General features: G+C 43.6%; 1 protein-coding gene and 1 long non-coding RNA gene across 3 annotated transcripts in view; one reads left to right on the forward strand and one right to left on the reverse strand.

The window, feature by feature from the left end:
• The window catches only part of trol (terribly reduced optic lobes), a 236,070-nt gene that overhangs the window by 30,640 nt on the left and 181,250 nt on the right, over positions 1-24,180 (forward strand). The gene's annotated exons all lie outside the window — the stretch shown is intronic.
• LOC147752095 (uncharacterized) overlaps positions 1-24,180 on the reverse strand; it is a 50,044-nt gene that overhangs the window by 22,616 nt on the left and 3,248 nt on the right. For both annotated transcript variants that reach the window (XR_015315041.1, XR_015315042.1), the window contains exons 2-3: positions 10,785-10,901; positions 9,614-9,844 (exon numbers count right to left, since the gene is read on the reverse strand). This is a non-coding gene — a long non-coding RNA (uncharacterized LOC147752095). The remainder of the gene's footprint in view (positions 1-9,613; positions 9,845-10,784; positions 10,902-24,180) is intronic.

Below are 24,180 nucleotides of genomic sequence, written 5' to 3' on the forward strand. Positions count from 1 at the left end.
ATAATGCCAATTCTATGATAAGAGATAACGTCCATATAGTTTTAATGGTTATAACAATATTCTGTCTAGTTACTTTTTTGCAATCTTCGCTGTGAATGAACGTTCTGTTGTCGTAGATAGATGTGGCCATCGGTTATCGCTGTTCTGATTAAAATGTGGTTAATGCACAATTATAAAGCCGTGTTCGCGAGATTATACTCAAGCGATTGACTATATCGTTTCATTTAAGCGGGGTTCTATCCAAGTTGCTGAAGGTCAGCGGATGACAAAGAACCACGATCAAAGGAAACACTTCACGTATTTCGGCGGAGCGGTAAGCCCCTGTCCGTTATTTGAACACGTAAATTTGATTCACTGTAATAGTTTTTGCTGTTCCTGTTATTTTTATCATTATTAGTATTTACGGTGTCATTTACTGCAGCTAATTTTTAGGCTTTTTTTGGAAACTCCTATACACTCCTCAGGATATAGAACCACGACGATGAAACGTCTTAGAAATTTTAATTTAATAATTGATTTACTTAGCCGCTTCTCTGCTTTCTTTATTTGCACATGATAACGGCTTAAAAAAGAGGGCAGACGGGACCGCTTGGGCGCTAGTGCCCACTAGCAGCATACTAAAAATAAATCAAGCTAAAAAATCGCTAATTGACCATGCGACTTCTACGATGTACTCATACACAGGTAGAGTTTACTATTTAAACAGAAAATGTCTGTCGTTTTAAACAAGTGTCGTTCATATCAGCGGCGTTTACTTTTTTTTTTTTGTAGACCTGATCCCTTGTCTAAATATCCATAGAAGTATGACTTCTCTGATAAAAGTGAGTTAAATCAATCGCTACTCATAATGGTTACATAATTATTTGCTATTCTGTAACAAGAAAATATCTAACTGCGAAAAGTGATGCTTAATTCGAAAGCCATCAGTATTATTAACATGACCATTTTTCAGAATCCTAAATCTGTCCTGTATAGTCTGGCCAAGGTTATTCTCCAGGTACAGATGGCCCAAGAAACTTTCCGCACGTATAATTACTATGATTAGGAAATTCCCTCAAAATATTGTAGGACCGCCAGACGAAGTATTCCATGCGACTTCAAAATACCGCACTGTCTGCCCAAATAATAACGCACCAACAACTGGGCATAATAAAAGCTGGAAGGTAATGGTATGTTACCCTACTATTTTTTTTATCTAACCTTTTTATCAGCGCTTTGAAAGAGGATTGCATCAAAATCTACAGTTTTACATCGATTTGTCATCGGGATAGAATCACACATGTTTTTATTTTTTCCCTTTAGTTTGAAGCTATACTCAAAATGCCTCTTATTATGGATGTATCTCATACTAAATGCTTACGTCATCATGTAAAATGTCAGTGCTTGCAACATGTTAATCCCCACCATTTGACTGCAACAGCTAAAATAATGAAATACAATCATCGAAAAAATTATTTAACACACTTCTACTCCGCAAACCCATGTAAACAACGCAAATATCTAAAAAAAATAGACTACGGAAATCTGCATGCGCGTAGTAATCACGAAAAAAAAACTACAAAAAAGGCGACGATTTTCTCGCCTGAATATGAGCCTGTTTTTGCTGATCTACGTAGATAGGTTGCTCAGGGAGGCCGTACAACAGCGTTCATTTCCTTTCTGTTCCATTGGCTTTGTCCTACCGATTGCCGCTCACGGTCGTTCCGCCTCGTTGTTGTTGTTGTTGTCTTGCCGATAACGGAGATTATTCTTTTTGTCTTTTTCTGCCTGTTTTCTGTCTAGCCGTGCACGTACGTACATATGGATTCGATAGAATAATGCGGCTCAATTGCTAATGCATATTGGCCAACGGATTCGTCAACATTGCCTTTTGATGGTTGTGGGGGCGAGATGTTGGCACAGGCAGTCGGAGCTATTACCGACACTAAGTTTAATCGGGTTTCAGCCAGTCATCATAAATAATGGGGTCAGTGAACCGATCAGAAGGTGGAAGCTCAGAAATTGAACACAGTATGCACTCATGCTGTTCCGGCCGTCAGCTGCGATCGCTGCTGTCGGTTCCGCTACCGTCTATTGCTCACAATTCCCGTTTCCCACAATCGCCAAATTGCTCCGACGTACTGCTTCACGCTGCTTTTCTCGTCGCCTGCTTTGTCTTCTACAAGAGTATCCATAGGTGTGGATGGAATGGCGTGTAACTGCAATCTGCGTCATCCCGGCCACTGATGGCGCGGATGCCACAATCGTCACACTGATACACCTGATGGCACCCAGATGCGAAAGGCCAGCGGAACCTAGCCGGTGCGTCTGACCTACTGGCACCGGTTGTCAGGCAGTGGGTACTGACCATTGACCCATTCTTATATGTCTCTCTTTCTCCCTAACATGTCTATTATTGCACTATGTGTAAGTTTACAAGGGTATGTTGGCGTTTATTTGAGAAGACAATCGAGGCCAAACACGCACGTAGTGCTTCTATTACTACCCCCACTATCGTTACGTTAAGAAAACGACGATGTAGGGCTCAACACCCTTGCTTGCCCCTTTATATAGCATTCGGCCAATATCTCTAATACGGGAAGCATGCAGATAGGCCGGGAGCGGCACTCATTACTGCAGCATAATGGAAGCAAAGAGACAGCAGACATGGTGGTAGTAGATAACCATAGATGGATAGATAGATAGAACATGTTCAGTATGTAGGTTCAGAGTCACTTTCTCCAAATAGCTATGCCTGTCTGCTAACTTTCTCGATGTACTGGTATCGATGTCGGGTTTTACAATGATAATGCTGGTTGTCGTCAAAAGGTTTGTCTCACTATGTCAAGGCAGCGTGTGCGTACCGGTGTACGGGTGCTGCTGTTATTACTGTTATTGACAGCTGTCCTATACTGTGTGTGTCTCTGTAAGCCTGCGTCAGCCTGCTGTGTGATACAATGTCAGAGATATAGCTATTGACTATTAAATCGTACCTAGAGTGTTGTAAATGTAATTCCAGACTAGGCTTCAAATGCTGCCGGCAATATAAAGCCTACGAGGCGGTTGTATCCATCCATCCACTTGGCCGTTCGCCTACTGAAACCTTTAAACGCATGACTAGCAGCAACGAGCTGGAGTTCATATAGATCTGGGTTTCGGATTTTCCAGTCCGGTTTGCAACATCGGCCATCGTTACTCTCCTTGATTATTTTTTCGACGGTTTTCACCAGCTGGTTACCATTTACTGGCATTCGTTTACCGTAACAGCAACAATGACAACCACGACGACTTTATAACAATGGTATGATGAATAACTTCGTTGGTTATTTACTCGGCTTGCGGGAGATCTAGTCGATATGGCGGCGCTTTCTATTTGAGCTCGTCTTACGATAGATACATGCCTGTTTGTCTCTCTATCTATAGGCGTGGTCTGTGTGCATGTTTGTGATGTTTTATATGTGTACGCACGGCAGGGCCGTCATCGATCCCACTGTGCTCTTATCGTCCCTTTGGTCCTTTGGCCTTGTTCTGCCCCATCGGGGCGGATCATCTCGCATCGCTTCGCTTCCCGCGGCCAGAATCATTCACCGGTTTGAATATTTCATGGTGCACAAACAATCGTAAGTCTTGTTTTTGTGGAATGGCATCTTCCCCTTCTGCTGCCTCGATCGTGTCTGTACTTTTGCTTGTCATTGACAATTGCTGGGTGACTGTTCCCTTTTCGTATTTTTTCCTATCAAAATTGTAGAGCCGACAAAGAACTGTTGTGTTTTTCCCGTCGAGTTCGACCGTGGTTGGAAAGCATCGAAGTGTTCGACAGGCTGAGCCTGCTATCATTGGGTCTGGTCGCACCGTGCGGTTCGAATCGTCCTTTTGCGCATATAGCCATCATGACGCGATAAAACCACGTTGCTGCCGAGCCAGAGGAATAGGACAGCCTTATATAACTGCAATTGCCGACACTAGCCGTTGCCTTGATGCCAAAAAGCTACTCATTCGTTGATTGGTGTTGTCCTCATCGACCGGCAACATCGTTGGGCCAGCGACATTACTGTAAGTGTTTGCTGCCATGACAATATATTATACACCAGAATTTACGTGCTGCTCGCGTCACAATAGACGCCATGTCGTATTCTCCGGCAATGAATGGATCAATAGTGCGCTTTAATCCCACGGCTGATTGAGTCGGCAACCCTCGTCAATGAGCTGGCGCTCAGCCTCTCGTTCTTACCAACTGACAACATCACGAATCCGCAGTAACGCTAATAGAGTTGCTGAGTAAGGATATGACGAAAAAGGGAACGAGAAACGGTTGAAAAAAGTCGCTTACTTCATCATTGGCCACCCAGGTTCGTCTATTGGACGGTTTCGCATCCTGCTGCTTGTCATAGTGTTGGTCTATGCAAAAGCTCGTAAACTCATCTTTTTTTTTTTGCCCGTTTATTATGAGGCCACTAGCGCCCTCCGACGACTAGACACAAGCGATCCGCAAGCAGTGGCAGGAACAGCAGTTAGTGTATATGAAACGATTCCATCAACATGCCAAGCCGCCATCAGCAGCAGCCGCAACAACTAGCCAAGCAATCTTACCATTATAAACGTTGAAGATGTTTCTGTTTCTACTATATGAAGAAGCATTCGTTGGTGGAGCAGTCTGCCGCTACCTCTCCGTGCGTCGTAGTTGCGATTGTTGTGGCGACAACATTAGCTGTCGCCATCGGCGGTAACAACAATAACCGTCACGGTAACACCGGCGTCAATAGTAACACTGCCAGTAGTTTTGTGATTGGGTTGGGGGAAGGTTGAAGGGGAGCTGCCTATTGCCAATGCTTTGCCAGCCTATTTATCCGTCTAACAGTTCGACTGTTTATCTAGACATAGCCGGCTGCCTATAAGGTCTAAGTGGCCTGGGCTCTGGCCTATATCTTACGGACAGCAGACTCAGACCACCGTAATGCTGCCGCTGCTACCGCTGGTGATGCCGTCGCGTCTGCAGTCGCAAAGACAGCAGAGCTGCACAGCGCCTGTTCAGTCATTTCTTCCCACTCGTCTGCGTCACTCTGATGATCGCGATTGCGGCCTTTCCAGTGGTCCACAAGCGCGGGTCACTAGAAGAACCAAAATTCTATATATATATATATATATATATTGTTCATGGCAAAAGTGACCTGCACAACACTTATCTCGGCTGTACGAGTATGCGTGCTCAATATGGGATTACAGAACGTATATTTGACGTTATTCGATGGTAGCAGTAATTCTGCCAGATGGACCGCCGATAAACGACGCCGGCCATTCTTGGCAGTCTACTAACAGTCCATACGCAACAGCAGATTTCTAGAGGACTAGCGCCCGGATACCAAAGGCCTTCAGACTAAGTCATTTCGTGGTAGCAGCGTAGCGAGCATCTTGGTCATCCTCACCAGCAGCAATATCTGGCCTAGTCCAGTCCATGCACCTCTTAGCGAATCAAACTTCGAGCTAGAATGTGGGCAGGCACCAGCCGACCCAGCGGGTCCCGCGGCTACTCCTTTTTCGTTTGTAGTAGCATCAGCACGTTATTATCAATGGTGAGAGAGCGAGCGAGCGAGCCTAAGGAAAAATTTGGTAGACTGGTCTGGTCTGGTTTTCCATAGTTCCAGTTGTCGAGACACAGTTCGAACAAACGGTTTGGGTCGAATAAACGAATGAGAGTATTATTAAAGATTTTGGATTTTGGTCTTTCTATCGACGCACTAGGGAGACTGGGTGGACGGAACAACCTGTACTGATAGCGCTGTTGTTTCAGTAGAAATAACGCTTGGCTGTTCGCTGGCTAACAAGAAGATCCTTTTTTCTTCATTTGAGAAGAGCAGCAGCATGAAAACGACTCGACTTTTGTGTTGAGTCATTCCAGCTTCACCCATATTCTTTCAACTACGTATCCATACATTATTATATATAGATTTGTATATGCCTGAATCGATGGACTGTATACGAACGAGGATAGCTGGGTTTATGCGTAACAAATTATCTCTATAAAGGATAGTTTTCAATGCACTAGAGGCCTGTGGCCGCTCTACAAAAAGTCGATGTTGGCAGGAACATGAATACCATATAAACACTCATCTGTTACAATGGTGAAGATTAACTACTTTCGGATAGCCCACAACTCAAGTGCGCCTCACCGGTTAAAATTAGTAGCATGGAACAAATAAGGTGCGCTCAATTATCAGTTAACGAGACTTAAGCTTTCTTAATATTATTTGTTTAGCAGCCCTTGAATTACCAACGGGAAAGGTGTGCGTGAGTAACAACGAAATGATTTCTACAGGGACGCGGCTACGGTTGGCGTATAGGCAGAGCATCATGACTATTGTTCGCCCGTCATCTTGTCCCTCGGAAAACGATTGGACAGGGCACCGACCTGATTGCTTAGTTGTGGATTATAACGAAATGGTCTTGTTCTAGCTTTCCTATGAGCAGCAACAATTATGCCTATGTTTTCCTCTGCCCTATCTTATTGGCCTTATTGCATACGACGGAAATGGAAGAAGGCACAACACACCCGTCACGTAAAACTAAGGGTAAACTTAACCTTGTTTAAAAACTCGTTGAGCTATGTATCATAATACCACATTTCGTGCGTTGTGAAACCGGTCGAGGACCAAACGTCATCAGGTGAGCTTAGATCGAAGAAGGAACGGAAACCATCTTTCAGCCTCGTCCCGGAGATCGTAATATAGAGATCAAATCAACCGATACGCCGTTAGATACAGCCACTAATCTTTCTCTTCCTACTTTTGCTATATAATGCCAAGGTGCCTTCATACGACCAGCAATAATGAACAGCAGATCAATGTTCATTCAGCGCTCAGTGGTCTTACCGCATCGGTCCTTGAGAACCTCCAGCAAAGGTATCGGCTTTGACAGTAACTTTTACCAATGTAATAATCTCTGCCAGAGCAGTTCTCAATGAGTGGACATTGCTGCCAAACGTATTAGCAGAAGAAACGGCATGTATCACCACAATATGCTTCATTCTAGAGCCTAGCAATGTAACTAAATAGAATCGACATAGAAAAATACACATAAGGAACGTACCGCCGCAATGTTACACTTGATCGGTCGTCTTCGTGATGATCGGTTCCGATCTCATCTCGGAGGAATTTCAAATAACGAAATCATATACAGAGCATTTGGTAAGAATGCTTCAACGATCAAGTAACAGTTCGATGATACGGAAAAATCTAATACGCATTGTGTATCGTGTCAGGTTTGAGTATAACTTACAACATTACAATAGCCTCGAATAAAAATACTGGCAGTTTTAAACTTGGCCATTTTCGTCGATAAAAAGGACGAAAACTTAATGATCTATCAGACAAGAGAAAAACGTGAATTGCGAACAGCATGTGATTTTCATGCAAAAAACGATGATGAAGTCACTCGTTCTATTTAACCTTTTATCGATTTGGAATTCTTATTTGGCACAGATTATAGTGTGCAAGGTATGTACTCAGAGTCTGAGGAGTGCATCACGGTACTCATTGAGATCGTCATCCGCTGTCACAACGGACCTCGTCCTAACTCAGTGAAACTACAAGAATATGTGGCAAGCTATCTGAGGCTTACTGTAGATTGTTCTGCTATAATTTAGCGAACGCTTTAAAAAGATCTTCACCTGATATATTCTCAAGGAACCCAAAGTTAATTCTAAGGATGCAAGGTCTTTTGACAAGTATATTAATCAGTGTGACTAAGGCTTTTCCCGCACTCAAGGCGAACAAGGAATTGATTTCTAGTCTTAAAAAAGCTACAGTTTTTTTTTCCTTCTTTCTCGGTTTCTATGGAACAGGACCACTTTATTTGCAGCAGACCCTGACAACAATCCGAAACCACATCAAATAGAATGCACCCGGACCTATTGGTTTCCAACTAATGCACTTCCAAAATGAGAACTATTTTTATTTAGACTTTTTTTTTTTATCATGTTTGACAGAATAAGCATCAGCTTATCATCCTAATAATCATGCTTGCCACTGATCAACTGTATAATTGGATCATATCTTCAAAATCGCACCCACTGTACAAAAATAGGTAAGAAACGGTCTGCTGCTTCGACGTTGTTTTCGGTAGTGTCCTAAAGGTCTGCTTTAGGGTTGTTACCCTTAAAATTATTTCCTCTAGATGTAAAAGATATAGAGCCCTGCAGAATATACCAATATATTGCATTTCTAATAATCATCTCGAAATGTGCGCTTCTATGAACGAAGCTCAGAGAATATATATATTAGAGAATTATCAGCAATGCGGTTGAATGGGGAGTAGAAATAATAAGTTGACTCCAGTAACAAAATGTAGTGTCGAATCTAGTGAGGGCCTGGGAACATGCTACGCACTAAATGACACTCTCTCTCTCTCTCTCTCTCTCTCTAGATTGTAACACCTTGAGATGGCTTTACAGAACTTCGTTTGTAACTTGTCAGCTGTTTTGCTTGAGAATTAGCAGACCGCCGTGATCACCGACATTTCAAGTTACTTGCCTTGCTGCGGCATTGTTCCTTGATTTAGTTTTCACTTCAAAATAATCATATTTTTGTCGTGAACAGAGGGCAGAATAAGTTCTATAGAGATCCGTACGGATACGATTGAATTCAGCGAAGAACGATAGTCCAGTAATAGCGATGCCACTGTTCGATTGAATAGAGATTTTATATCTACAAAAGATCAATAACTTGTTCTCATGGTAAGTTCCCTCCCACCTGAGATAAAAGTTCAAGCTCGTTTTTACTTTTTCTATACCCTAAATGAAGGTGATTATTATATCCTTGATTATGTTGCTATAAATACTATATCAGCTAGTCTAATTATAATTAGTAGTTCGTTCTCATTATAATAATGTTATTATAATCATCTTGTATACATTCGGAACAAACAAGAGCAAGTGGCGCTACTACTGCTAGAGAAGTGCTAATGAAGTGTAATTTGGCTATGTGGTAGGTTGGTCTGCGGAGCAGATTGCGAAACAAACAGAGCGCAGTAAATAGGTGAGGTGAGGTTAGAAGGTAACTCAGATATGTCATTCATAACGTAAGGTGCTTCTCAACAAAATCAGGCCCAAGTTCGATACTTGCTTGACTCGCTAGTTCGTCAATGTCTGACTTGTAACTAAAATGCGTTCGCTTATTTAACCTCTATTTCGACCATGTTTCTTAGAAAATACGAGTACTACATAGCTCAAATCGCAGACAGTTGGGCATGCCACACACTAAACCCAGTTGCTTGGTTCTTCTCTTTGCAAAGTTATACGCTTAGCGATACTGTTTGCCTATTTTGGATATACGCCCGTGCGTAATATTTTACGTATGCCAGCGCGATTTTCCTAAGTAGCTAAACAGTTGAGCTCTCTGGCACCTGCGTGCGGATAGTATGAACTTCTATTTGCGAAGTCTTTCTGTCTCGATCAGGCTAACCAATGGTTAAGGGGGCACGCGGTCACAAGTAGGACAGCCATTCATGCGAACGACATTAACATTAAACCGGTGATCTGTACCCCTTTCGGCGAAATGCTTTATTTTCAAAGCATTTTCCAGCCCAGCACTTAAGCTGACAGCGACTCAGTATCAATTGCAACCGAGTGCTATTACATTACCTGTTCAGTATGGCGTTTGCCGTTGGCAGGTTTCCAGCTGCAGCAGGAATAGGTGCTGAACAAAATTGTGCAAGGAAGTTCGACGTCTGATCGGTCGGACGGTTAACGGGGACAGAGTCTCCTTTTCATTTTTTCTTCAGCCCAATTTGTCTAGTACTTCGCAACGTTGCTGACTTGCAAGAGCGTTTGCAGCTTAGGCGACTGAGCATATTGAGTATTGGCTCGAGACACCTGTGAACAGAAAGGGTTCGTCGATGACGGCTGTTAGTATGGGAGGTGACGTACAATAGTCAAGCAGACTGGTGCTGTTACGCATCTCTGTCAACCGGGCTTCGCACGTCTATATTTTTCTCCATGCTATAGCCCTTTGTAAAATAGTGAACGGCCAAGCGTGTTTCCCTTCAGCGTTGTGTGTTTACTACTATAGAAGCCGATAAATGAGATAGTTAAGTATCAAAGTTAAGCTCCGTGATGAAACGTTTGACAGAACGTGCGGAGGTGGTCGTGTTGCCACCAAAATCATTTTCTTTTTTTAGTTGCTAGATGTTTGGCCTATAGACTAGTAATTTTCGGGCAGCGTAGGTCGCTCATCGCTAGTTGCGGGGCGGGGTCCTAGGTACGCGCTCAAAAAGCTAATAAGTAGCTGTACACGTTCACGCAGTAAAATCGATTTCTGCAAAAGCACATCGGGATGCTATCTTAACTTTAAGATATTGTTAAAACATGTCAAGGAATCGTGTCAGTGGCGTCGCTTTATGCCCCTATCAGCGGCAACGATGTATGCTTAACGTCGAGCCTACTCGAAGGTCAACCAGTCCCTGCGGTATATTAGGAATGTGTATTCGCTGTGGGGTGCCGATCCGTCTCCGAGCTAGGTACCCCAATGCTAACAGCAGCCAATTCGATGGATGACCGTAACACGGAATGGAAAGTTTCAGACGCTGCTTGCTAGGTCGTTGGAAGGCTTCGAAGCAGCTGATATGAGGAAAATGCAACGGGAGGAGCCTCGTCTCAACGACAACATAGTTTTCACTGAACATAAAAGCATATGTTTTTGGGGTATGTGTCGACAGCTCTTGTTTTACATTAAAGAGAAGCCAGCCCCGTTGCGGATGCGTTACCTTAACCCGTGGTATTTCCTGCCGCAACGACCTATAATTGGAGTGTCTACCTGTTGCAGAGGGTGTCGAAGGCCGTACGCGCAAGCGTCTACGGACGTGACTCTCGTAGCCGACGACTCCCGTAGGTCGGGTATTAGCAAACCGAACAGACATCGTACTGTTTCCATCTGAAATATCCAGGCAAATATGGGTAGTAATCTGTCTACGGAACTATTGATACATGATCAAGTCTTAGGTATTTTCTTTCGCTAGATTTGTATGAAAACGAGATATCGACATTTGTGTCATAGTGCCGTTCTTAATTATGATTACGCCGTGATTATAAATCGCATTTCTTGGTATATGCTGGTCCATTTTCGACATTGATGTCATCGGGTAAAAGAAGAGGTGACATAATCACGATACTGACTTTCGACCGATATAATTTATTACTTATAAGCTTCAATTTCGGGAGCTGATGACGTTATAATAAGAACAGCTTCAACTTGTTTCACCAAACTTGAGAAACCTCTAGGCATTTACGGGGGAACTGAGTTGAGCAAGGGCCAACGTATGTTTGTAAATTGTCACCGTAAAATATAAATGTGGCTTATAGAGACTGTTTTCTGATACACGACCTCCTCTAAATTATCTAATAACTAAGATCTAATAAGCTAAAATAGGCAGTTTAATGACGTCTTCTAAGACGATATGGAGTAAGTCGCTCTCTGAGAGAGGTAGAGAAGACAATAGTTCTAGTAAGCGGGATGCTAGCATTGCACTTATAGGGATCTTAATCCTGGTGATAGCCTAGCATGTTTGCCTGCTAAACTTAACGAATACGCGGTGGCCTGGGTTCGAATCCGAGCGCCGAAACGAGCGTTCGTTTCGAAGCCAGCCATCTGATGGAATGCTTTAACGGCGGACTAAAACAGCTAAGATCACTAAGTTTTAGTAATAATGTAAGTTATTAGTTTGGACAAAGTTGGCGTAGCGTTAGGAGTAACGCATAGTGTACGAAATTTCCTAAGCAAGACTACTTCGTCGAAACTCGAAGATAATATTGTTATTTTAATATTAAGTCAAGAACACTCTCTCATATAATCGTGATATTTCATATAGAGGGTAGAGGAACACAAGCTTCCTACCAATGCCAGTTACTATACGGTTGTTAGTTTCCGTTTCTTTAGGGAGATAGAGCAATCAAAATAATTCTTTTGTGGAAACAAATTCAAACATTGATTAGCTTGGCTATGTTATGCTACCGGTAGGTACATACTGTATCCCTAGAATATGCTAGAGTCCAGCCGTCCTATTCTGTCCTTGCTGGAGCACTTCTAAAGAACTCCCGTTGGGCGGCGGTTCGACGGATGCGAAACGATCCGTCAGTACCAACATGTGCCTGCTCGCTAATGCGTAAGCACAGTCGTTCGTTTGTGATGGAAATAAACAACTGCGATTTGTTCTTACTGCCTTTACGAACAAACACACGCGACGAGTCCAGACGCGCCCTAATCATAGGTATTTTGACAGTAGAAGTGCAGTATAACGGTGTTCCGGGCAAGCGGACTATGACGCAAACGAATGACTGGCTTTTAGTGAACAAAAAATTTCCACAGAGCGACGGGCTTTGCATATTGAGAGAAAACGAGGAAACAAAGTAGAGCGCGAGTTACTTTGTTGTCTGTGTAACTCCAGCATATTTATAGGAACCATAGGCAAGCATCGATCACTAGCTAATTAAATTGTGGTACAGAGGTAACATAAAGCGTCAAACGTGGACGCTGATCGTCCAGTTGTTAGCTGGTGATCAACAGTGGAAGCTGTAAAATTTTTGCAGCATTAAATATATTGATATATGTGTACCTATATTTGCAGTGAAATGCGTAAATGTTTTTATTCAGCGTTCCTTTGAAACCCTTGATTGCTCTTCGTCACTGTCACCGATCCATATCGTATCATAACTAGGTTTGCATTTCAACGCCGAATGAAGATAAAATAAAAAAATCAGGACCCGTCTACGGTACGAATTGATGCACCACTAACGACGCTTATTATTTATCTCTAGTCTGACAGCTGCCATAGAGTTTTTCTTTTTTATATACAGCGGGCACTTTTGAGTAAAGTATTCTGAGAGAATGTCTTCATCACTACGAAACCGCTGCGATTCGAGATTTCAATTCGCAGTGATTTTTCAAAGACGCAACCGTAAATTTCCCCGTCTCTCGTTTCGCGTGACATATGCGGCTTGTGGGCTTATCACGTTCACGACTATATAGGACTCATGGGGTCGCTTTCTTTGATGATCCGGCAGACATACGCTGGCGTCAATGGGTCAAACGAAAAGGAATCAAACCTGCCGATCCCAGCAAGCAATGGTCGGCGACGCATGGAACCGTCTTCTACCCGTCCCTAGAACTCGGAAGAAAAAAGCCCAAAATTAAGCAGCACCTGGGGAAACTTTTAACGACCACAACTACTTCGCTACTTTTCATTTATCAGAATAACTAGTCCTTTTCTTACAACAGCTAATTGCAAGTTGCCTATCTGTCTAAAACCAGCAAGCATTGTAGTCCGTTGCAGACTGCCGCTACTATAGACTATGGCTCGTTTATTTTTTTAAAAACTTTACCGCCGCTCTGTGGATGGGGTATACTTAGAAGCCGCGGCTGGAGGAAGAGAAGGTGGGACAGGAGTTGTGGTTTTCAAAAAAAGCGATTTAAGGGAAGATATTGCAAGGCCGTTTATATCTATCGATTTTGCTGCTATCAAGATACTCTTCGCTTGGAAGGCGGAACGCGTTCGCGGAAATAACCAAATAAATCACGGTTACATTGTGTATATGGACCACTGAGAAGTCTTCTAATCACACAGGTATCAATGACCCCGGCAATACAAATATATGCGGGACTCCTATCTGAATAATAAAAGGGAAGGCATCTTATGAGACTGAAGAGTCGTTTGATTGTTTGTGTACGTACGGCTCAAATGTGTGACCATGTACGACAAGCATGCTCCATATGAGTGAATTTTAAAACGTGTACAATACAATAGGTTACGTCAAAAAGACAGAGATAAGAAATGATTATCTGAGTTGTATAAAGAAATACGCGTTTTATATCTTTATTATATTAAGAACATATTTTGGTCAAAGCCACACACCTGCTTGACAGAGTGCAAGACACATCTTCCAGCGCTTCATATGAGAATACCAAATGAGGGGCGTACCTTTCATCCTTCATCTGTACAGTCAGCTGAATAACGGTGCCAGAACAATCCTCGAAACGGTAAAATAGTTGGCCGTATGTCTAAGTACGTCGTTCCCACTTGGTCTAGATAAGTTCGTATTATTATTGATTAATATCATACTTTTTTGTCGATGCAAGCTTGGGCTAGTGATGCCTCATTAAACCACAAGAGATTAGCAATACGTTCCTTAACGTGTGAACGTAATCCTCAATCCGTTATTTTCACCTTTTGTCCGTATATATAGTCGGCGCCAAACCCTAGCGGAATAATCCATGCTTGTCTCTGTTTCTGTCTTTCTACATTCTCGTAATTACTTATATACTAGCCTCTCGTTCTCGCTATGTACGTCCTCTTCATCATGTTTGACGTACGCACATACACAGAAGCATAGATACGCACGCGCGCACACACACACACATTGTGTTGTATATCAGGTTCGCGAGTAGGTATATTCTATATCAGTTCACACAGTCTAGCAGGAGAACCTTAGCTCTCTCTAGCCCACATAAGGTAGACAAAACGTATTGACTTTCGTTCGAACCCAATATGTACCATGAAATCGAATTCTGGTACAACACATATGTGAAAACCCACATCTACGGTATAGAAGTGCATTTCAAACGATAACCAAGCTCTAGAATTCCTTAGCTTCAACTGCAGCTATTTTCCTGTTCATTCTTTTCTCGTCGGAGTAAGATTTTCAAACGATCTCCCTTTTGTAGTAGCTGCCGTCCGTACAACGTTTGAGCCTTGCGAGGACCCCGTCTTGACTACTGAACGAGAAGCCATAGACATGCAGAGACGTGGGCTGTCCTATGGTTAGTTGGGGCCTAGCAACATCAGATACTCCCGGAGCTTCCTCCTTCTTTTCTGCATTTTTTTCGTCGGATTCGCTGGCCGTAGTGCGGCAGTTCTGCAAGGAACAGGCTAATTCGGTGAGACTTCTCTCGAATGCTCTTCCCTGCCCACAGCAGCATCTCGTCCGCTCCCCCTTTTCGCCCCGTCAGCACGTTCGTTCGTTTGCTTGTTTCTTGAGACGATGCTGAGTACGATAAGAGGAACTCACTAGCCAGCAGCAACGCGGAACCGTCCATCCCTCTAGGGAGTGTAGTCAGTCTTATTTCTAACGAGCATTTATTTAGGCTACATGAAAGAAACAAAACCGCCAGCAGCTGGAACGTCAAAGACTCCAATGCGACGAGAGGAAATTCGCCGGGAACAAGGCATAGTGTAGGCTACGGCAGCCGTGGGAAAACGCCTTTATGGTAGAGTCGTTATAATACGCGGCAGCAGTCGCGGGGGCAGCGCCACCATTGCCACAGCTGTCCGTTGCTCGATGCGCAATACGAGTGAACATCAATGTGAAGAAAAAGATCTAACGCACTTGGCTCGTAAAGCCGCTGGAAGATCCTTTCCCACACGGAAACAGTAGCAAGGAGCAAGTCGAAAAGAACCTAACAAGGCCAAGAAGGGACACGATAGAACCATAGCAATGATATGGAACAAGATAGAGCGCAAGCAAGATCTCACTCCAGGACGTTAGGACTAGTTCGAGCTAGGACTCCTCCTACTGCTTTTGTCGAGGCGAGGATGTGGCAGGCTAAGCTCAGGACAAGGATAGCAGAGATCCGTGCTTCTTGCGTCGACGACGAACGTTGAACAGAGAAGAACAGCAGAGAAAAACAGGCAGAGAGGAAGCAAAATAATGAAAGCCAGAGAAAATCAATGGCAACGAAGAGACCATAAGATCGCAGTAGCAGCAATAGAAGCGGCGCTTCCACTAAATACTTCATGTCCTGCCGTGCTTATATTTATAGTAAGTCTAAAAAAAGGGAAACTGAAGACACATCAAGGCAAGGCGGACGCTTGCGTAAAAAAAAGGGCCATATTTGTGCCAGGAGTATTTAACGTAACGATGAAGGGTCCGATGGATTTCAAGGTGTTTACTACTTTAACTGCCTGCTGGGCCGTTTCGCTATGAAGTACCCAAATTGGTTTAACATACAGTTTGTATAGGGTTTACGAAAGAAGTAGAGGGGTGGCGGTGAGATCGTTGGAAACGTGTTAAAGTCATTAGGATATGATGTCAGGCCACTGGTGATCTCAGTGACACCTTACGTCAGACTAGACGGAACAGTGTTCGCATAGGTGCGTCCTCACAGGTAATGATATTTGTTACTGAAGTGACTTACCGCTGGTATTTGTCGTTTGTTGCCGAATACTGAGAATGGGTTGTCACGATGTGTACTGGACAACAGCAATTGTGTCAGCTAAGTTCAGGCGCCCGAAAATAGCTGATTCAATGGTTAGGTCTTCCGCCATATCGTGTGTTCCCGTGTCAGCGCTGCGTGAGTGTGTACAGGAACTTATATGCTCGTATGTCAAGACTCGGACGGGCTTGCCCGTTCCCAATGGCATGTTACTTAGTCCCTAAGTGTATTATACATGTGAAATAGCGAGGTTCACAGGAAAACCCAAAGTGTTCACCAAGACATAACAAATACTAGTAACTATAGAGATCTGTCTGGTCAGAAACAGAGAAGGCTTTTCGCGTCATCAATCAAATTTGCCATTACGTAGTTCACCGCTGATTTAGTAATCTTTCTGCTCGTCCTATTGCCGGTCTAATACTTGCCCCATTACTAGTTTATTTTGAATTATTGGTTCTATTTGTGTAGACATAGTCCCTTGTAACAGCCATATGGATCAGCTATTTCATCTTGCACGCACACTCGGCTATACATCGAGTCCACCGGACCCGCGTCGCGTAGATCAACGTGCCCAAAAGCCCTTTTCCGTCCTATACGATAGCAATCGTTGATCCGGTCAGATCCGGCGCTTAGAGCTCTATTTAAAGTTACTATCAGTTGGGTCTAATCGCATAAACGCACTTCCAGAGTTTTAGTAAATCGGGACTCAATTACGATGCGAGCTCAAGCAGTAAGCCATAATATTGAAGACCGTAGTAATAAATCAACTTTTATTCTACCAAGAGATTTTTTTGCCACGATTCAACGTAGTTGTTTCTGGACTGTAGATAAAAAAAGGAAAATGAATTAGTAAATTTAACCTTATTCACAATGGTATAGAGACGTACTATTGTATTAAATAAAGGGTACTTGGGATAAATGATCCACACTCCAACTGGTTCATATCTGAGCTGCGTCTCAATGAAAATAGCTATTTAACTAAAATATTGCTACATTTACCGCCACGGACGTTCCTTACGGATGAATTGCTACGACGTTCAAAAGATATAAAAGGACCCGCATTGCCGATTTCCTATTTTGCTCGATGGAAGTCTTTTTCGGATTGTTCGAAAGCCCTATGAAGACTGGGAGCGTTGAGTACGCTCGACTTCAAGCGGCTAGGGAAATTTATAATGATGATGGAGTTCGTCTGGTACAAAGATATTAGAGAACGTAGTCGTACCTATCCGTTATGGTAACCAGCCATAGCCAAAATATATAAAGAACTTATCCTACGCAACCTCTACGATACAACGAAATTATATTGTTCCATAATGTTACATTGTTTTTTGTCGACTTGATTTCGATAAGCGTAGGCTTATTTACATAGGAATCGTTTAAATCGTGTTTAAAAACGTTTATCCCCATTCTCCAAGTAGCGAACAAAAAGCTTGTTTTGTTAAAGCCGATGGTAAGTTCTAGTCGCTTAAGCGGACACAGGCGTAGAAAAATACCGATTAGCAATAGAGTCTTCGTTTATTCGTATAACTTATTATCTGCAAATGTTCTTCCTATCTTCAATCCTCATCTTTGCTCCATTTACTTAGTATAAGTGCGTGTGGTTCGACTTGTAGACCGAGTTAACCCAAGCAGACCAAGTTAGATGGCAAAATAGCAATAAGGGGCATCATCCGATACAGTGGCAAACGAATTAATTAAACGAGACATATCTGGGTCTCTAGCGATCATCTAGTCGACCATCGAGTCCATAAACCATGAATCTATGACTAGCTATCTGTTTTTCTCTGTTCATTTTGCATTTCTACGTTCTGGGTCGAACTGTGTTTTTGTGTTCACGGGCGTCTTGGGCAGATACCTAATAAGTTCCACTACGTCTACTTGCACCATTGCTGAGGTTGAGGTGTCTGGTCACACACATACACGTATGTATGTGTGTGTTTGTTTTGCGTTATCCATCACTGTTTTGTCCTTGTTGTTTCTATTGCTGCTCCTCTTAGTCGATTCCGTGAGCTCATTTGGCCTGAAGCAACCAGCTAATCCGGTTCGCTACGTCAGTGCTACATGGGTCTAACAAAAACAAATAAATAGCAGAAGGTTGAGAAAAAGAAATCATCCAGGGCGTAGCAGCGTTTCCCATAGCAGAACATCTCCCTCTATCTGGCTCTGCACTATTTAGTTGTGGATTATAACGAACGTTCTATAACCGATAAAGACGAATCATTGAACCAAAGTCGCTGAATAGTGAGGGACAATATGTAGAGGGCGCCTGTTGAAAGGCCAAGTTTGGAATAGAGAAAGCCAGCGAGTCGACAGAACACGTTTAACTGGCTCGTCCGGTCGGGCGACAATAGCAGCGGCAGCTGAAACTGGAAATAAAGTTCAGCGACGCAGACCAGGACATTGAAATATCATAAGGGAACGTTATAAAGAACTGGACTGGACTGGAAAAGAAGAAATGAGAAATTAAAATGTCAGCCTCTGGAATATGGGAAAGGGCTTTCGTCTCACTCAAGTGCAGGATTACAATGTAGAACTTGTTGTGCTTGCATCAGCGTGATGGCTTTGCTGCGCCGAAAGCCGACGCGAAGAACTCAAATGATACTAGGACTGAAAAATGATGTGATAGCAGATTGTCTCGCGGCAGTGAATAGCTAAGCGGCCTAATAGCTTTTTTTTGGTCGACGTATGGATATATATGTTACGATAAGCAGGACACCTTAACTAGGGACAGCATGAGTGAGAGACCGTCACTGCTCTTGTTCTTTCGAGCAACGGGCTTCCCTTTCGGACGCTTGTGGCTCCGCGGGAGCTCACATGGATGGGGATTAATCGAGTCGTCGAAGGGAAGACAAAAAGGTATAACAGTATAAGACACGACGGCGCACAGCGTCACCGTGCTGTTTCAAGATGGGTGTACCCTCAGCTAGGTAACTTGATGCTGCAGCCAGTATGCACTTCCGGGTATATATTCTAGGGAGTGAATTGCGACGGGCATCGAATAGTCTTCGTGCGGCGGGGGCAAAATGCAGCAGGCAGCAGCACTGGCGCTGACGGAGATAGTGGAATGATGTGAAGCGAACGAGATCAGAACGGGCCAAGAAGTTTATAGAGTGTTAGGGCGAGGTAGGGACCGGAAAAAAAACTAGAGACCAGGAAAGTGCAGGCAGGCAAGCAGACTAGACTGACGGCATAGCAAGACTGAAAGAGGGAGAAGAAAACGCCCGGGGCAAGTCTGTGGATTAGTCAAGCTGGGACAGCAGTTATAGCGGCGGACCAGACTGACGAGCCGTCTTGCCTAGGTACCTCAGGATGGCCTCAGAGCGGGCAGAACGAAGCAAGAGCGGCACGGATTGCGGTATTTTGGAGTACGAGAAACTCAGTCAGCTCGAAGTGACTTCGAAAGCAGTCCGTCCGAAATCCGTAACGATTGCTACAGCTTCCGGAAATTGTGGATTCGCTGTGTTGGACGCAAAAAAGGTTGTTTTTTTCTTTCTCCCTCTCTATCTCTACGCAAAATAAAGGGAACGCAAATTTAAGAGGAAATTGTAGAGTAAGAGATGGTGACAGCTGCAGAGCGGCCAGAAATAAGAAGGGATGGACGTTGAAAACGATGACAAAGAAACTGGTGGTGTTAGTCGGAAAAAAACAGGAGCGTGCGTGCAAAGCGGAGGCAGGTAAGCGAAGGAAGACTTAAGCTAAATCCGTTGATCCTCCTTGTTTGAAAATAAATGTAGCCTCTCAGCATCAGACGTCCGTCCTCTCCGTCGTGCCCATTCCGCCAAGCTCACAGCCTACGGGGGAAGCCAACTTCAGCTGGCCGTGCTTTAAGCGTCACTTTTCCGCCAACCCCAAGCGCGCCCTTATTTCGATAAATACTAACGGTGATGAGTCAGATGACCACCAAGAAGAATTAAAGACTCCGCCGGAGTACCGCGACCGCACAAAAGTCAGTGCGAGTGCAAGGAAACGAATAAGGTATAACAGTGATGAGAATGAAGAATGCTGATAGCTACGTACGCACACGCTCACACAGTTACATGTGACAGAGTGAGCAACCTCAATAGGAAGAACCAGCTTCCTCTGCTTATTTGTCGCAGGTACATTTATATATATGATTTTGCCGGTAGTGCAAAAGAAGTATGTTCAGTGAATGCGAAAAAATTATCATTAGATCTTAGCTGCCTGGACACTTGCAGTCGCGTTCGAGCATTTATGCAACAGTACCTTTTCCGTAGTGCAGGAGATAAATCGGTCGATATCACGCCGTAGTCAAATGAGAAAGAGACTGAAAAACCAAAGATAAATTCGGAAAAGGCCAAAACACACAAATGACACATTTATTGTGTTTTACCTCAAGAGACCTAATCTCTAAAGGCGCAACTAACATAGCTCATTGGAGGAACGCCAGATGATGTGCGAGCTTATTATGACAGGGGCAAATGTAGAAAATAAGATGAGGGTGTTGCTAGCCATAGTTTTTGTATATCGATAAGAACCAACTTAGTAACCACAACCGAATTTGAGATGATTTGGTGGTAGCTCCAAATGGAAACTCGCTACGGAAATAAAGGGCCAAGCGGGAACACGTTTATAAAAAATGATTCTTTCAAATGTATTCTGAGCCGCTAGTATCACTGATATAATACTCTAGCTACAAAGAATGCAATTTCGGTTAAATCACTCAAAGTAAGTTCATGCTGTATATGCAAACAATACATTGAAATAATTAATTAAATCTAATTTAAATCTAAAGCTAAAATCGTACCGTCAATTGGTCGGTGACTAACGTAAAAAACGGTGGCTGGACGTAATAAAGTAGTCTAGGACAAAATTTATTTTAAATCCCCATAGCGTCAGCATATCCTTCCATGAAGCCGGCAGTAATAGCATGTGAGCGGACGAATCTGAAGGAGGGTAACCATACGCTTTCATTCATTTTGGCACACTATTGGAAGTAAAAGCCGCCTTGAGTATTAAGAGCGTCCTGTAACCTGTTGGCTAGAGAAGGCATAGTTTATATCAAACATCTATGGGGCGATGAAAGGATCCGACCTTTATAGTTATAGTTGTGGTAGCTACAACTGCTCCGCATAACCTGCCGACAATATGCTTCCTGTCCTATGTGATAAAGTTACTAATTACAGCAGTCATAACCAGTTTTACATAGGTTTTTTTTTATCAAAACCTTAATTGCCATGCCATCCTTTTAATACATGTAGTTAGTCTTTGTCTCGATTCATTTGATAGTTAATTTCATAACTTTTTTTTTAGCTCATTTCTTGATTATCTAATAATATTCAATACTTATGTAATAAATTATGATGAAATATGGAGGTGACTGTGTTGACATTTACAGTGACATACCCGTGACCATATTCGCTTGCGCGGAACCGCATCGTCGTAAAGTAGCATTCTTATTACCTCCAGATAATCGTCTGCGCTTGCTAAACGTTCTTATACGTTACTGTCTATTTGAGCTTAGTCTCACTATTAGCAGCCTATCCGCTGATATGACCGCTGTCTCCGAAAAACGTCTAGTTTCGGCTTGTCATGATCGGTTAGCGACGAGCTGGCCGTGTTGTCGGTATCTTTTTTCATCTCCTTCATCATCGATAGTCCAAGCAGCCTCGTTCGCCGGAGAAGCAAATGTTTTCCCATCTACGATGTACGTCTGCTGCAGTGTTGCCAGCAGGACGAAAAATGTTCTGGAGGGCTAGAGGAAAGAACAGCAGAATAGCAGTCGTCGCAGAGCTGGCAAAGCCGGCTTCCTCTTTCAGGCCACTACCACTGCTCCTCTGCGGTCTTACTTTGCGGACGTTTTCGGTCCCCTCTGACCATCCATGAAAAGAGGATTGTGTGAAACAAGCGACTCTACTGCTATTGGCCCCGCGTCGTTGGTTGCCGCCGCAGTCGCTGTCGCCTCCAACGGACAGCCGTCCAAATGAAGGTCGTTCTTCGAAGGCCATTTAGTCTAGGCGAGGCTGGCGCCACCCAGGCGCCTTTTTCATGGAGTCACAAAACCAGGCGAATCGAGTTAGGCTTAAGTCGATCTGAGCCAAACATGAAATGTCCCACACGCTCAAGACGCGAGCACTGCAATCACTATTACTAGCCCGACGCGCAGTTGGCGTTGCGCCAACGTTTGAAGCGACACGGCCCCCTATATATACGGGCACTTATCCAGTGCCTGAGCCTAAGGCCTGACCAGGTTTGCGCCATCGAATAGAGACTATTGACGACATTTGGACTGAAAGTGTAAGCTCGATTTTCTGGACAAGCAGTGCACGCAGAAGAGTGAAGCTGGATCAGTCAAGGAACCGACGGACGTCTGATTGATCCGGATATGGCGTGGCCGCGATCGCAAACAAGCGGCCCGTACTTTTCGCCACTGTATGGTCGCTCTTTGGTTGATGGAGAGAGGAAAGGTAGTTGTTTGATTCCTTTAATCAATATGGCTTTGTCCTACAAGCAAACCTTAATGCCGTATGGAAGTCGTTTAGGGAAACAAGGATTTTTTGCAATGCAGTCTCGTTTTTAAACCTATTAACAGCTTGAGGCGCAAGGTAACACAGAAGTGACAGCTCGCTAGCTGGCGTGAGTACATACGTAGACGCTAGTTCTCAACAAATATGTATGCTACAACATACAAAGTACGGGCATCGAAATCGCAGAGAGATTTGGAAAAGGATAACAACGAAAACGGTTGTTGTTTATGGTGGGTTCGGTCGATAAAGCCTGTGCCAGTTTAGATGCGGCTCGGTGAACTCTAATCGCAGATAATTGTCACGATGCACAAAACGATGGGTCCAGAATTGGCATAGGACCGTAGGATGTAGTGTATGGCCTCCTCTACATCGGTCAGCACCTATTATATCTTGTCAGAAACAGACGCATTATTTACATAAGCTCCTAACAAGGATGTAACAACTTACGTACAGCGTAGAAGGTGTTGACTGAGAAAAGAGGCTTTTCCCATCAAAACTTAGAACCGTTTCAGAACTACGCAGAAAGACTAAATATTTAAATGTAATTTAAGATAGCATTGACTACCTGCATTCCTATTGCTTTATTATTTATAATTCAAAAGATTCCGCCGAAAAATACGAGTAGAGCTTGCTCCCCGTACGGGACAAATTCCGTAAATTTCAGCGCAAGTACTTATGAAATGGCGGGCAATTCATTATGTGACGGGGAGCAATGAAGGAATTTATGTGGTCCATTTTGAAAAACAACTAACACTTAATAAGAAAAATGATTCTTTCCCATGCTGCTTAGGTGTCGCCTGTTGAAAAGGGAAGCAATGCAATTTTTTTAAAAAAACTCTTTTACTCAATTGAACCAATCTTGAGAAGTGGAGAATGATTGATGGTTACATCGTAGGCATCGTACTACGATTCCGCCTTTCCACTAGTCTTTCTCTTCCTCACCAGCAATCCCAGTGTGCAAGCTGTGTGGCCTTTGGCGTCATCGACCTTCAGCTATTTTTGCTGTTGATTATATCCCTAGCTGTAAGCTAAATATCTTCGGTATATTGTCGCATCTGAAGAGCAATAGGGGCGGCGGGGTATCTCACGCTTTCTTCTCCTTACTCAGTCTCACGGCTAAGTGAAAACAATTGCCTTATTTACACTTCCAGCTTACGTTGACTCCACGTCGTTCTCGTGTCGTCTTACGTCCTGGCCAAAACGGATAAAGGGTTATGAGAATAGACCGGGCTACTTTAGTGGCACTCCGTAGCCGTCCAGCGATCCAGAATAGGCAGGCTAGTGGAAGAGATTAACCTCTACCCCCTCCCGCCAACCTCCCGAAGATTTCTTCATGTTCGAGGTATAAAGCCCTTTCGTTTTTTATCGTAGATCAGCCAACAATATCGCTAGAGTTGCCGCTGCAACAGCAAGCAAAACAACGCGGAACTCCGTATTTCGACCCGTGCTCAAGCATCCCTACTTGAGCCACCTTCAGCCGGCGCAGCGATGCACCTGACACATATCTACCCAAAAAGCAACTC

This window comes from Varroa jacobsoni, unplaced genomic scaffold (genome assembly GCF_002532875.2).
Source record: "Varroa jacobsoni isolate VJ856 unplaced genomic scaffold, vjacob_1.0 contig00062, whole genome shotgun sequence".
NCBI classification, from domain to species: Eukaryota; Metazoa; Arthropoda; class Arachnida; order Mesostigmata; family Varroidae; genus Varroa; species Varroa jacobsoni.